General features: G+C 38.9%; 1 protein-coding gene across 1 annotated transcript in view; it reads left to right on the top strand.

Moving 5' to 3' along the window:
• Positions 1-15,939, top strand: part of LOC134575329 (trypsin-like) — a 55,989-nt gene that overhangs the window by 15,204 nt on the left and 24,846 nt on the right. The gene's annotated exons all lie outside the window — the stretch shown is intronic.

Below are 15,939 nucleotides of genomic sequence, written 5' to 3'. Positions count from 1 at the left end.
CAGTCTTGCTCACATCTGTTTTTGCTGTTGATCCAAAAGAAGGAAACATGTATCCCTGGATCAAGAAGCTCTTACCATACAATTGAAAAATGATATCCTTGAATATTATGTTTTTGCATGTATGCATCTAGTTGCTGTTTAAATATATGTGTAGACTCTAATAAAACCACTTCTTTAGGCATTGTGAATAGATTTGTTTTAGATAATATATTTCCAAACAATGGTTTGTATTGGCCCTGGATATATTGGTATAATCTTATTATATCCCCTCTAAGGGGCTGTTTTACTGAACTAAAGAGGTTTACATTTGTTAACCTTTCTTCATAGCTAAAATATTCCATTCCTTTTATTACTTTTGTAGTCCACCTCTGTACGTTTTCTAGTGCCATATTATCCTCCTTTAGAACAGGTGCCCAAAATTGCACAGCATATTCAAGATGTGGTCTTACCAGTGATTTATAAAGAGGCAAAATTATATTCTCATCTAGATAATACATCCCCCTTTTTATTCATGCCAATACCCTACTGGCCTTAGACACTGCTGATTGCCAGTGTTGCATAGCACATTGTTGCATAGTATGTTGTCTACAACAATTCCCAAGTCCTTCTCGTGTGTTGTTATCCCTAATTCGTTTCAATAAACGTATAAGTTGCCTGTGCATTCGTAACGCTGAAGTGCATAACTTGGCATTTTTCTACATTAAGTTTCATCTACCATTTGAGTGCCCAGGTCCCCAGTCTATCAAACTCACCCTGCAGCAAAGTTATACCCTGCTCACATTGTATTACTTTATCGAGTTTTTTTTGTCATTTGCAAACACTGAAACATGACTTTCAATGCTTATTTTAAGATCATTTATAAATATGTTAAATATAAGTGGAACCAGAACAGAACCTTGAGGACAACACCTGCCACTTTTGTCCAGCTTGAAAATATACCATTAATGGCAACTCCTTGTGGTTTAGTTTGAACTCTAACCTACTGAGTGGAACGGTATCAAACATCTTGGCAAAATCCAAATAGATCACATCCACTGCAGCACCCTGTTCTATACTTCTACCAACTTTTTCATAGAATGCAATTAAGTTACTTTGTCATGACCTATGTTTTTTTAAAACCATGCTGATTTTTGCTGATAACAATGTTCTTCTCATGAATTCCTGAATATTATCCCTTAATAACCTTTCAAATACCTCCCCTGCCACATAATTTAAGCTCACAGTTCTATAATGTCCTGGCAATGATTTTGAACCATTTTGAATATAGGAACCACATCTCCCTTCCTCCAGTGCTCCAATTCCTGAAAGAAAAAAAATCTTGAAAGATTAAAAACAGAGGTTCTTTTATTTCCACACTTAGTTCCGTAAGTGCTTGTGGGTGAATACCGTCAGGCCCTGGAACTTTGTTAATATTAACTTTCTTTAGTTGCTGCAGCACATTGTCTTGAGTCATCAAATTACACTTTTTCTGCAAGTTTTTTTCAGCAATTATTTGCATATCTATAGCAATAGTTTCTTCCTTATATATATTGAGGAGAAATAGTTATTTAAAACTTCTGCCTTTTCCTAGTCTTTATTAACTATCACCCCCATTATGGTTTTCCCCATCACTGGTTTTAGTGTAACTACACTTCTCATTCTTTTTTAAAAATTTTCATTTATGTACTTAAAAAATATTTTGGAGTTGCTTTTGCTCCGTTGGCTATCTCTTCCTCATTTTGTAGTTTAGCAAATCTAATGCTAAACTACATGCATTATAGGCTTCCATATATCTTTTATATGATACCACTTTCTTGACTTACTGTCCTACTAAGCCACATTGGTTTTAATGTATTACCCAATTGCACATACTGAGAAATATTCTAATATTTGTTTGAATATATTCAAACAAATAACCCTTTTTTCTTTTTTACTAAAGAGTTTATGCTAGTCAATATACTGTAAAGCTGCCCTTATCTTATTGAAATTAGCTTTTTTTAAAGTATACGTTTTAGTATACCCATGTGCGTTTTTTTTTAGTTTATTTCAAAGGATACTTTATTGTGATCACTGTTTCCCAAGTGCTCCAATACATGAATGTTGGTAAAAATATCAACATTGTTTGTTATTACCAAATCCAGACAAGCATCCTTCCTGGTTGTTGCTTGTAAAAAGTTGTGACATGAAGGTGTCATTAAACAAGTTAAAAAAAATCTAATTCCCTTTACTGAACTACTAGTCTGTCTATCCAATTTTATGTTGGGGTAATTCAAATCTCCAATAATTAATGTGTTACCCAGATTATAATATATAATATTTAAATGCATAAAGAGATCAACACAGTAAAGGAAGAGAGTATATTTAAAAGAAGAAAACTAGAGGGCATAGTCTTACATTAGAGGGGCAAAGGTTTAAAAATTATATCAGGAAGTATTACTTTACTGAAATGGTAGTGTATGCATGGAATAGCCTCCCAACTGAAGTGGTAGAGGTTAACACAGTAATGGAGTTTAAGCATGCATGCCATCACATTCTTTGTTTCTATGTTTCTACGTAACTGCTTGTACCGCTTATAAAAACTTTGATTGAGAAAAAAACCTAGTGTGTGACTGATTAGGTTATTGCTGTGGCTAGCCTCCGCCAGTTGCACAGTGCCACTTACATAAACTGTGAGTTGGATATAGATATATACTACTTGTTTATTTTTTTTTTAAATGTCTCTTTTTATTGAAAAACTTCAGACGGTAAACAGAACATCATTGAATATAGCATCATTGGCATACATAAGAGAAATGTAGGTATTGGAGTACAATGTTCATTATATCTTATACACTGACAGTAAATACATAGTGATCAGTACATTAAGTCATGACTTGGATAGTTTTATCACAAAATACAATAGAGTTATGTACGAATCAGTACAAATCCTGCACTTATGATTGCTAACATCAATTCCAAGATGTCTTGCCCGAAGAAAAACAATGGCTAATGCATATATAACTGGGATTATGTGAATTTTATCAGTAGGCAAAGAAAAGAAGAAAGAAGGAGAGAGAGAGTTATGTCTCAGTTAAGAGTTCCAGTGTGGCAGACAGTGTCACGTTGTCTAGCGTACTGCAGTGCCCTTATCCCAATACCTTTGGTAACAATAAGGACTATACTACTTTGCAGTTTAAGACTGTAGTGAACTAAAAGTTGTCATTTTGTGACCTTTTTGTAAAGATTTAGTAGTTAAGAACTTGTGGGCAGTGTGTGATTAGAGGTTAATACACCCTTGCCAACATTTCCATAGTTTAACGTGGTCTTCCTCTCTGCCTCTTAGTCTGTAGGCCATTTTTTCATATTAGTAGACTGAGCAGTGGCGTACTAAGGGGGGTGGGGGGGGTACCACACCCCACTGCCATTATACCCCCACCCTCCTTGCCATTCTAATCCCGTCTGCCCTATACCCCCACCTCCCTGCCATTATAACACCCCCTGCCCTATATCCCCCACCCCTGCCATTATACTACCACCCCTCTTCCCATTTACCCCCACACCCCCTGCCCTATACCCCCACCTCCCTGCTATTATAACCCCCCTGCCATTATACTCCCACCCCTCATGCTCTATACCCCCACCTCACTGCCATTATAACCCCAGAGCAGCTACCAAATGGTGAGACAGACCCTGCTGATCCTGCACCCTCCCAAATGGTAAGGTACTACTATACCCCCCCTGCCATATACCCCTCTGCCATTATAACCCCACCCTCCCTGTGCTATACCCCCACCCTCCGTGCCATTATACTCCCACCCTCCCTGCCCTATTCCCCCATGCAATATCACACACTAAGTCCCAGACCCCAATCTATTTCGACCCACCTAGGCACATACAACTGTTCCCCTAATGTCACATAGACACATTACACACAGGCTCACATTCACAAATTACATATGCAGTCACACACAATGCACATACATACGCTGTCACAAACACATTTTTTACACAAGGGATAAGGACAGATATATTCTGGGAGGCAGTGAGGTTAGTGCGCGCCCTGCAGTGAACAGGCAGCTGGGATAAGATGTCATCCTGGCATCGGCATCACTACTGGGAGCACAAGTGAGCTGTGCAGGAAGAGCACCCAGCCCAGCAGCAACCGCTAATCACCATGGGGAAGATCCAAGAGCAAGGTAGGGAAGCTGGGTGGACCTCTTAATTACTAAATGTGTGTAAGAATGTGATTATTGTGTGTGTCTGTGATTGTGTGTATCTCTGTCGTTAAGTGTGTGTTTATTGTGATTGTGTGTCTGTGATTAGGTGTATGTCTGTGATCGTGTGTGTATTTATATACACACACTACCACAGATGTACAAGTCTGTGTGTATATATCTGTGGTTGTGTCTGTATATAAATGTGTATGTGTTTAGTAGATAGCTCCCTTATTTGGTGTCCTTAAATATGTCAATCCCACATAAGGATAACAAATAAGGGAGTTATCTACTAAAAAACTGAAAGATTAAAATTAAGTAAAGGCTTTTAAATTTTGATCTTTTAGCAGTTTAGTAGATCATTCCCTAAATTAATGCTCTTATGTGAGATTTCCATATTTAAATATGCCAAATTAGTGTGCTCTTTAGATCTAACTGTGGCAATCTCACATAGGGATATCAAATAGAGGAGTTATCTGCTAAACAAAGATCAAAGTTTAGAGGTGTCAGCCAGCGTAGAACAGGAAATCTGGGTGGCTAGTATGAATTCTATGCAAATGTGTTTATCTGTGTGTATATATTTGTGTATGTGTATGTGTGCATACATCTTAGCATTTTGCCAACGCTACACACAAGCACACCACTGCATTCAAACAACACTACAAACAAACACACCTTTGTATTAAAACATCACCATTAGATATAACCACACCACTGCATCTCGCCAACACTACACACAAATGCATGCCTGCATTCAGACGCCAACACTACACACCCCTACATTCACTCACACATTTTCCATACAAAAACACATGCTTACATTTAGATGCACAAACACTGCTCAGTGCTACATTCATTTAAAACATTTTTGGGAGTTTTTTTACATTTTAAGGTGGCGTTGGGGGGGGTGCGGTGACATAAGGAGGATCCGCCTTAGGGGCCAAATGCTCTAGGTACGCCCCTGAGACTAAGTCAACCCTGATCCAGACCTCCTGTAAAAAAAACAACCTCCTTTGACATTCTCCTCTTTACTGACTTGTAATACTGATATTTCTGCTAGAAGCAGATGCATGATACCACTTTTATTAGGAGAAGTTACGATTTCTATTGCTATGTGTTACAGGAAGCATTCCGGTCTAAATAGGACCCAAACTTTTGCTATCTTATGTATTACATCACTGATCTGGTGCCAGAAGTTTATCAATCTGGGGCTCTAGACATAGTATGATGAACAGTGAGGATAAAGGGCAACCCTGACGTGTGCTACTGGTTATTGAAAATTATTTCAATAAAATCCTGAACTATAGACCTTAGCTGAGGGGTGGAGATAGTGCGCAAAAATGATTCTCAAAAAGCTATCTGATAACCCCATTTTGAGCAGGGTGGTTTGCATGTAATTCCAAGTTGTTTGCTAGAGTTTGCCCAATTGATTAAATTAATAAAATATCTAGTGTTATCACCTGCCTGTCTACCTAGGGCAAATCTTTCCTGTTCTGCAGATATCAGTTGTGGAGGTAGTTTTAATCTTGTTGCCAAAGGTTTGGCATATAGTTTGATATCGGCATTTAAAAGTGAGATAGGTCTCAGATTGACTCAATCAGTCGGTTGTTTACCTGGTTTAGGTTAATGTTAGCACATGCGCTTCTTAAATGTCCTGGTTTAGGTTAATGTTAGCACATGGGCTTCCAAAATTTCCTATGGTAGTGAGCTGGATTATTTTATGTTAAAAAGTTTGGTAAGAAAGGGGTTAGAAAGTAGTATATAATTTGAGAGCCCATCAGGACCTGGTACTTTATGTTTTGGTAAGGAAAGTATGGCTTTTCAGACTTCTTCTTTCTTGAATGGACTATCACACATAGCATGTGTCCCGCCTGACTCTAAGAGCACGTTCGCGAGTCTCGGGCGCGCTCTTAAAGGGACAGTGGGAGCCTAAATTGGAAAAGGCTTCCCATTGGTCCCTGTCGTGCCACTCTCCCCATACACTTACCTTTTGGGGGCGTGGATATGACAGGGACCAATCACAATAGTTGTTTAGCTATATATACTTACCTTTTTCCCTTAGTTCCTTGCCCTATCGTGGTTTCTGTTTCAGTTCCCTTTAGCGCTTGTTGTATTCGGTTGTGTTTCTTCGTATTTGACCTTGGCTTTGTTTTCTGACTACGTTATCTCTTTATCCTTATCTGTTCTGTTTGCCGGCTTGCTGTTTACTGTGTACCAGACCCCGGCTAGTCCTAGTTTACGCTGTCTCTTTGTGCCCTTGACCTCGGATCGTTCCTGACTCTGTACTTCTCCTGTATACGTCGAGTCTGGCCACTCTAAGGACCGGTAGGCGTATCTCCTCTCTGTGTTGTCTTCTGTTTAGCTGGATTCTGCATGTTGGGGTATATTCTTGTTACAGTAATATACTAATTTCTTTAGTTAATGTCTTGTATGGCTATTTTTATTTTGGCTTTCAAGGGTATGTAGATCTTTGCACAAGCGTTCTTTGTGTCATAGGTTGCTTATTTTAAATGTGAACTCAGGCAGATAAAACCCAGCCATTGTAGGACAATGGAGTAGTTTTACAATGCATTATCTGAGATGTAGTCTGAAACAGCTTTATTGATTTTGAAGAGAGTAGTAATGTCATATAACATAATTTAATGTATTCTCCATTTACCTCTACCTCTGATTGGGTATAGTGATTGGAAGTTAACCACTACTGGGGCATGGTCAAACCAGGATCTAATGTCTATTGAGACATCTGTTATATTAGATAGAGATGCCTTATCTACTACACACACGTCTATATGTCAGTATGTCAGGTGTACTGGGGAGTAATAGGTATAATCTTTGTCAGCTGGGTAAAGACTGCGCCAAGAGAGATCATGGACATGGAATAAGTTGGTCAGTGCTTGACTATATGCCAATGATGCAGGGGTGGTGTGTTTATTGTTTTCCGGCTTAATGTCTAATGTTGGGTACAACAAAGGCCCCAGATATTATAGTGTGGCCTCAACTTTATTGAGGTAATATTTTTCAGTGCCTTTCTTAGGAAAGGTACTTGAGAGATGATCTGTGCATACAGAGAGGCAATTGTGATGTTTTAACTGTTCAGTGTACCTGCCAGAATCAGAACCCTGCCCAATTCATCTTTATATTGTTTGTGTAATTGGAAGACCCAATCAGCGTGGAAGAATATAGAGACTATTTTTTACTTGTGTGAAAAGCTTGTAGTACTTTTTAGATTGGAACTGGCATTGTCTGTGGGCACAAAAATTGGACTCTTGAAAGCAGATTATTACTGCTTTGGATTTATGCATCTCCTGAGGCACCATTTATGTGGGCTGTTGGGGCCTTTTAAATTTAGAGAAATTATTTTTAACATGGAGTCTGCCATTTGGGAGATCAAGCTAATTTGTATCGGAAATTATATACCAGCAGTTCAGCTCAATCCTTTTAGTTCTATATTGTGTATAGAGAGACTCGGCTAGGTACAGTAATACATAAATTAGGAATCGCAAGATCCACCATGTTGCAGGACAAAATGGATACCTCAGCATCAGATTTTTAACAATTCTACTGTCATGTACATTATTGGAAAACATTGTGGACATAGTGATTTAAAGAAAGAGTAGGATAGTAGAAGAAAATAAAAAGGTACTGTGTATCGATATAACTTGAGAAAAACAAAACTTTACTATTAAAGGGGCACAATAGTCACCCAGACCACTTCAGCTCAATGAAGTGGTCTGGGTGCCAAGTCCCCCAAGTTTTAACCCTTCAGATGTAAACATAGCAGTTTCAGAGAAACTGCTATGTTTACATTGCAGGGTTAATCCAACCTCAAGTGGCTATCTTCCTGACAGCCGCTAGAGGCGCTTCTGCGACGCTTGATGCAAAATTCAGATCCAGCGTGCAGAACGTCCATAGGAAACCATTGAGAAATGCTTACCTATGGACTGTTTGAATGCGTGCGTGGCTTTTGCTGCGCATGCGCATTCTGCTCCACTCGGGAGCTGACGTCGGCGGGGGAGGAGAGGTCACCAGCAACGAGGGAGACCAGGGCTGGGTAAAGGTAAATATATATATATATAGACAAAAAAAGGCAAAAAAGACCACCCAGGTGCAGCAATAAATTAAAGAGGAAGGATAGATTACTTCCCTCTGGGTCTAGGCTGTAACAAAGGATTCCTCGTATCCTCACAAATCAATATGTAAAACAAGATACACCTAGACAAAACAAAGGCAGAGAACACTCATAGGGCAACACCGTTTAGTGTATATGTCCCTGCTATGAATATTATACACTCACAAAATAAAGGAGTATTTCAAGCCCATCAGATGTCTTTAAATCCTGGAGTATGATTCCTCAGGAGTACATGCAGAAAAAGAAGAACTGGACATAGTGTGAAATCTTAATTGTATAAAAAGTCACATTTAATGGAAAAACTTACAGAAATACAGAAGTAAAAATGCTCATCAAAGATGGTAAATGGAAGAAGCAGGTTACAGAATGTATGAAGCAGCTCTACGCGTTTCGTCTAAATATTAGACTTCATCAGGAGCAATAGCAATCAAGTATATAAAACAATAATAAAATACAAATGCATCAATAAAAGTCCAGTGTCTTTGATTCTTCTTATATAGGTCCTCTCTTCAATTTCGCGCTCGAAATTTGCCAATCCGTCAGTCCCATAGCAGCTGTTGTGCATCTCTTCAAAATTCACAATTCAAGTCCGTCTTTGGACTTCCGCGTTGTCACTGTGGAACGCACGTGCGTTCCACCTACCTGGAAGGGATCCTCCCTTTTCGACGCGTGCCCAAATGCGTCATCATTCCGCGGCTGGAACGCACGTGCGTTCCACCTCGGCCGTAGCCGAGAGATACCAATGGGGGAAAAAGGAAAAATGTGTATCAGATCACATAAAACCAAATAATTAACATAAATCAGCACAGATCAGAAGCATGAATGGATGCCCCCTTCATTCAGTTCAGACATTCAAACTCCATAGATATGCATCTAAGAAATTGATGTTAGTGGAGCTGTTAGACTTCTTTGGGTATCTAAACAGCAATACTTTCTCCCTTGTCTTCTCTCCCGAGTTCAGCTCCACTAACATCAATTTCTTAGATTTGACTATATCGGCCAAAGGAGGCCAAATTTCCACTAAGACATACTTCAAACCCACAGATACAAATAGCTACATCGAGTCCACAAGTTGGCATCACCCTAGATGGTTGTCAGGAGTACCCAAAAGTCAATACACCCGATTACGAAGAAACTGCTCTAGCCAAGATGTATATCTAGAACAGGCAGCCATCCTGACTAATAAATGCATTGAAAAGGGTTACAAGAAGGAAACACTTGATAAAGAGGTGGAAAGGGTCAGAAATACTAATAGAGGTAATCTCTTGATAGATAAGGCGAAACCAGTAAACAATTCCAATAAGCGTTTTGAGTTTTCATTCCATACCCAATATAACTCTAAGGCCTTTGCCATTAATAAAATTTTCAAAAAACATTGGAACATTCTAAAATGTGATGAATTTATAGGCCCACAATTACCCGAATACCCTCAAATTGTTTACAGGAAAGGCAAGAGCCTTTCTACATATTTAACACCCAGCCATTTTCAGAAGAAAATCAATAAGAAAATAGAGAGGGGTAGAGGATTTTACACTTGTGGCTCATGTAAAGCATGCCGGGGATTACCATCCCATACACGCTCTTTCTCAAGCTTTATCACTAAAGATATTTTTTTCCATTCAGGGACGGGGGGCACCTGTTCTTCCTCACATGTTGTGTACCTCCTCTCATGCGGATGTGGTGCACAGTATGTGGGGAGAACGGGGAGACCAGCCAAAACTCGTTTTTTAGAACATAAAAATAATATCAGGAAAAATATAAAAAATCATTCTGTACCAGTACACTGTAACGGATGTTTGAAATTCCATTCACATAACCTTTCTTGGGTGGTCATAGAACAAGTATCTCTTGGTGTAAGAGGAGGAGATATTGTCACGAGACTTAGACAAAGAGAGGGATACTGGATTCACAAACTTAGAACACTTCAACCTCATGGGTTGAATGTGGATTTTGATTTAATTGTAGATTATGCTAGCTTTAGTGTACCTATAATCTTGATTTTATTAATGACAGGAGGCGAGTATTTGCTTAATTTGTTTCCTTTAATCACTATATTAATTTATTTTATTTTATTTTCATTTTATTTTCATTTTATTTCTATTTTTATTTCTTTTTGTATATTTTTCCATTTTTTGGTATTTTTATTAGCATTTTTATTTCCCATTATTATTAATATATCATTAAGGTTTGTACATTCCAGTATCCCTCTCTTTGAATATCCCCATTCACTTTGTATGTATTTTTTATTTTTCATTCTACCATTTAGATTGGATGTACAATCCTACTAAGCATATCTATGGAGTTTGAATGTCTGAACTGAATGAAGGGGGCATCCATTCATGCTTCTGATCTGTGCTGATTTATGTTAATTATTTGGTTTTATGTGATCTGATACACATTTTTCCTTTTTCCCCCATTGGTATCTCTCGGCTACGGCCGAGGTGGAACGCACGTGCGTTCCAGCCGCGGAATGATGACGCATTTGGGCACGCGTCGAAAAGGGAGGATCCCTTCCAGGTAGGTGGAACGCACGTGCGTTCCACAGTGACAACGCGGAAGTCCAAAGACGGACTTGAATTGTGAATTTTGAAGAGATGCACAACAGCTGCTATGGGACTGACGGATTGGCAAATTTCGAGCGCGAAATTGAAGAGAGGACCTATATAAGAAGAATCAAAGACACTGGACTTTTATTGATGCATTTGTATTTTATTATTGTTTTATATACTTGATTGCTATTGCTCCTGATGAAGTCTAATATTTAGACGAAACGCGTAGAGCTGCTTCATACATTCTGTAACCTGCTTCTTCCATTTACCATCTTTGATGAGCATTTTTACTTCTGTATTTCTGTAAGTTTTTCCATTAAATGTGACTTTTTATACAATTAAGATTTCACACTATGTCCAGTTCTTCTTTTTCTGCATGTACTCCTGAGGAATCATACTCCAGGATTTAAAGACATCTGATGGGCTTGAAATACTCCTTTATTTTGTGAGTGTATAATATTCATAGCAGGGACATATACACTAAACGGTGTTGCCCTATGAGTGTTCTCTGCCTTTGTTTTGTCTAGGTGTATCTTGTTTTACATACTGGGTAAAGGTAAGTGGCTGAAGGGAGGGGGACCCTGAGGAAGGGGGGGTCCTAAGGATGCTATAGTGTCAGGAAAATGTGTTTATTAGTTTGTTTTCCTGACACTATAGTGATCCTTTAAAGAAAAGGAATTGAACAAGATGTTAACAGAGTCCTCTAATGCCCTTAGACTCTGGCTGGAGGGTGCACTAGTTATCCAGCAATTTTGAATCTTTAGTGAATTATACATCAGTCTAGGGAGGCTGAGAATACATCTGAGTTATCTGATATCATGTGGTAGAATACGCCTATATAGATAATTAAAAACATAGTGGGTAGAACAGATTTTACTGGAAGAAAACATCAGGTTAAATTTTCAGAAAACATGTCTTGAGTAACAATATTAGATTGGGGGTCTCACAACAGTTCAATTTTATCTGGGTTTGCTACACATCAGTAACGAAAACCTACACTAATACCCAGGAACGTGCTACAGGGCTGTGATCCACTGTTCACCAAGGCATGACATTAACAAGTTGTATGATCTCATCGTGTTCTCTCAGTTTTTTTCTCTAAAAGGGGGAAGGTGCGCATTATGTCACAATGGCTGTCAGTAATTGTCAGGTAATTGAAATAGGTGTGTAATCAATAGCAATGTCATGAAATCAGCGAGAGGCACCTCAAGTGAGTCGGACTTCTGAGAATTCCAAGATTGTGCCTGCCAGACAACTCAGTAAAATGGAGGTATATGCAGAGCAGTCCACACCAGTAGAGGAGTACAGATAGTTGAGCGTTCACCCTCTGCGCACCCCAATGAGATGCTGTTTGGTTGTCCGAACTGTTGGGGTTGATTACATTCACATAAGTGTGGGAATTCAGTACAGAGCGTATATTCAGATATTGGGAAAAGTAAACAATGGGCCCTGGGATTGTATTAAGTAATCCTTATATGCGCAAAGTTAACAGATGTTTCGCATCAGGGGTGTATAGTGTAACATTATAAAATGTTGCCTTAGGGTACATTTGTTCTTATGAGCCAGTCAATGTTGTACAAAAAAGGGAAGGCCCCAGTGACAGAGGCGTCAACTACACATATCTATAAGCTTCACACATAGACATTGTACTTCACCCCACCTAGCCCCTAATATATATGGAAGTTCTATGAGCAACCGCTCGATAGTAAATAAGCAGAGTGCAACCCCACAACTTGTCATCACAGTGCAACAGTTGTTTGAAATTCTAACATTAAGCCCATGTTCAAATATCTAGATAACGGTAGTTGACACTAGATAAATTAAACTTAGCTATACCAAATTCAGTGTGAAATGCAGATACCAATATGTGTTAAAGAAAAAACAAATAAACATTTCAAATGATAACCAATGAGTGCAGAGAATTTGCTGTTATGAAGACAGGAATAAGCTGATCTACTCGGAGAATTGTAGGACAGGTCTTGATAATGAACCCGTTTTTTTTCCAATTCCAGCTGTGGGTAACTTGGAGAGGATCGTTGAGGGGAAGTGGTGTACATAGAGCGGTATAGGCCCCATTCATCCAGCTTTGCTAGGCCCAACTCCAGCTCCAAGATTGGTATTGTTCTGCCTCCACACCATATCAGCAGTTTCATAGGGTAATCCCAGCAATACTGTATGTTTTTGTTGAGAAGGGTTTTGGTGACATTAATAAATTCCCTTGATTGTTTTCTCTGCTTTTTTTTTTTTTTTGCTGCATTTGTGCATTTGGTGACTCAAAGTCTACGACAGCAAAATAATCTTCTATGAAGAAGACCACATCTCTATAATAATTCCTGCTGCATCCATTGACACTGCAGCTCCATCTACCACCAGTGTTATACTTTCTTGAGGATTCACCTAGAAGCAGATAAGGGGGAGCTCAGCAAAACATATTTTGTAGGTGCCGAGGCAATCATTTATGGAAGAGCTAGACCAGAGTTTTAATATTACCTCTAGCCCAGAAGCTACTCAAATATGACCCAGGGGAATTACAAGAGGAGAGTCTGGAGGTGACAGACCCACTATTTTCTATAGGTAGTCTACATCTTCTCCATCTTGACAAAGTCCATCTCTATCTGCTTTGAATTGCCTAATCCACAAATCAAACAATCAACATCACTAGTGCATCACAAATACCACCTTTATCAAGATTCATGAGTCAACCAAGGGACAGGTTAGTGTTGTGAAAGCTTCCACTGCTCCCAATGAGACTTCACCCACATATTTAACAGCCGCAATGTTTGGAATTACTTTTGGTTCCACCCTGAAGGCCAACTTGTAATTTGCAAATTGTGCAGCAAGGAAGTGAGTAACAGAGTGAAGGGACATCTCACTAGTGCCAGTATGAACCAACATATGCAAAGACACAATATGTTTTTATTACAAAAGGAAGAAACAGAAAGAGAATGTATTAGAGCAGTTCACGTGTGCTGTATCAGATGCTTTGCTGTTTTTACCAAGTACCACCAGTGGTACCTTCTCCACTACTACTACTACTACAGTTAGCCAGAGCAGGTGAGATGGTGAGGATATTACCATTAGTTGACAGAGACAGTTTGGACAGGAACAGATCAAGCAATCATCATAAACAAAGTTAAGGAAAAAAAGGAATTACAAAGTTAATCTTTCCTTACTGCTACTGGCAGTGTCTCTTACAAGCTTTGATTCACTGGTTTAGAATAGTTTTACTGATTTGCAATTGTTTTTAATTTCTAGTAAGAGGTGGATTATTTGATTTGCTGGGTGCCTCTGTGCCACTGCTTCTGCTATGAAAATTGCAAGGTTCTTCTTTCAGTGCAGTGTGTGTCAATTTACTCCACAAGCAAACCCTGTCTGCACAGAGTATGACAGATCTTTTTTTAAACTCTTTATAACAATCATTATAGAAGAGGTGTCCGTGGTGTTGGTTGTAATGTGTTCAAACACATTTCATTTTAGGTGTTTGGTTTCACCCTGCCTGGCTGTGTCTTGCGATGTGACTATGCCTGTAACCAGGGTCAGATTACCCATTAAGCAGAGTAGCAGTGCTCAAGGTATACTGTTGTGATTCCAATAGGCAGCACAGCAAACCAGTGACAAGAAAATATTAAGTGTGTGCAAAACATCAAAAACAAGCAGCTAAAAAAAAAAAAACTTGTAAAAGGTAACTTACGTCCCTTCACCAAAATAATCATAAATAACAATATATACAAGTGCAAGGCTTATAATACAAAGCACATAAACCAATCCAGGATCTCTCTTCTCCGGTTGATATAGTTGACGGTGAGGTGGGTGTAGCCCCTTAAATGTCCATAGTTGTGATATATAAAATAATAATAAGGGTAGTGAGCAAAATCTGATAGTGTAGTATGTAATGATCTTTGGAAAGTTAGGAGAAAGGGGTGCACTTGCACTTAGTGGAGCTATAATGTAGATCCGTCTAATGCGGTGGCTCTAGCTGAATTTCTTGCTCCAAAATTGGTTATTCCATGAAATATACAGGAGAAGAGAACATAAAAGAAAAAACAAGCAAACAAACCAACAAACAAAAAGGACTGATATAGTGTACAGTCATGTACACAGTTACAGTCACACACATATAGTTACAGATACACACACAGTTACAGTCACACACATAGCTACAGTCACACACATAGCTACCATCACACACATAGCTACCGTCACACAAATAGCTACCGTCACACACACACAGTTATAGACACACACAGTTGCAGTCACTCACACAGTAACCAAATATGTCTGCTGAGTCCTACCTTTATGGGCATTGGTGGTGGGAAAGGAGCAGAGGCTATAGAACATTCCCTGGTGTTTTCAGAAGCAGATGCTGTGAATGCATGACTGAGCTGTGAATGGTCACTTCTTTTTTTCAGAAAAAGGCAAGTGGACGTGGGCAATTGACGAGCGAGTCCCCTCTTTCACCCTAAGAAGAACAAAGCTTTCCCACATATCCAATCTGTAACTTCAATGATTGTCCTTCGGTGTGGACAAAAACAGTGCCCTATAATCAACTTTCCCAACTTCATCTAAGGAGGTAGCAGGCATAGCCTCACTGCAAACCCCAATCAGGCAGGGGCGGACCCACTACAATGAAAAGGGGATTTAAAAAAGGGCGAGCAAAAGAAGTAATTTAATTTTAAAAAAGAGGATTTTTGTAACAAATGAAAGGAGAAAAAACACATTTTCAAATAAATGACTCCAGCTGCCACTAGGATACTGTTTTTATTTTTCTCACTCACATTATACAGTTGCAAGAAAAAGTATGTGAACCCTTTGGAATTATATGGATTTCTGCACAAATTGGTCATAAAATGTGAACTGATCATCATCTAAGTTACAACAATAAACAATCACAGTCTGCTTAAACTAATAACACACAAACAATGAAATGCTGCCATGTTTGTATTGAACACACCATGTAAACATTCACAGTGCAGGTGGAAAAAGTATGTGAACCCTTGAATTTAATAACTGGTTGAACCTCCTTTGGCAGCAATAACTTCAACCAAACGTTTCCTGTAGTTGCAGATCAGACGTGCACAACGGTCAGGAG

Source organism: Pelobates fuscus, chromosome 10 (assembly GCF_036172605.1).
Source record: "Pelobates fuscus isolate aPelFus1 chromosome 10, aPelFus1.pri, whole genome shotgun sequence".
Classification (NCBI taxonomy): Eukaryota; Metazoa; Chordata; class Amphibia; order Anura; family Pelobatidae; genus Pelobates; species Pelobates fuscus.
Note: the sequence above shows the minus strand (reverse complement) of the source record. Positions and strands in the feature narration are given on the sequence as shown.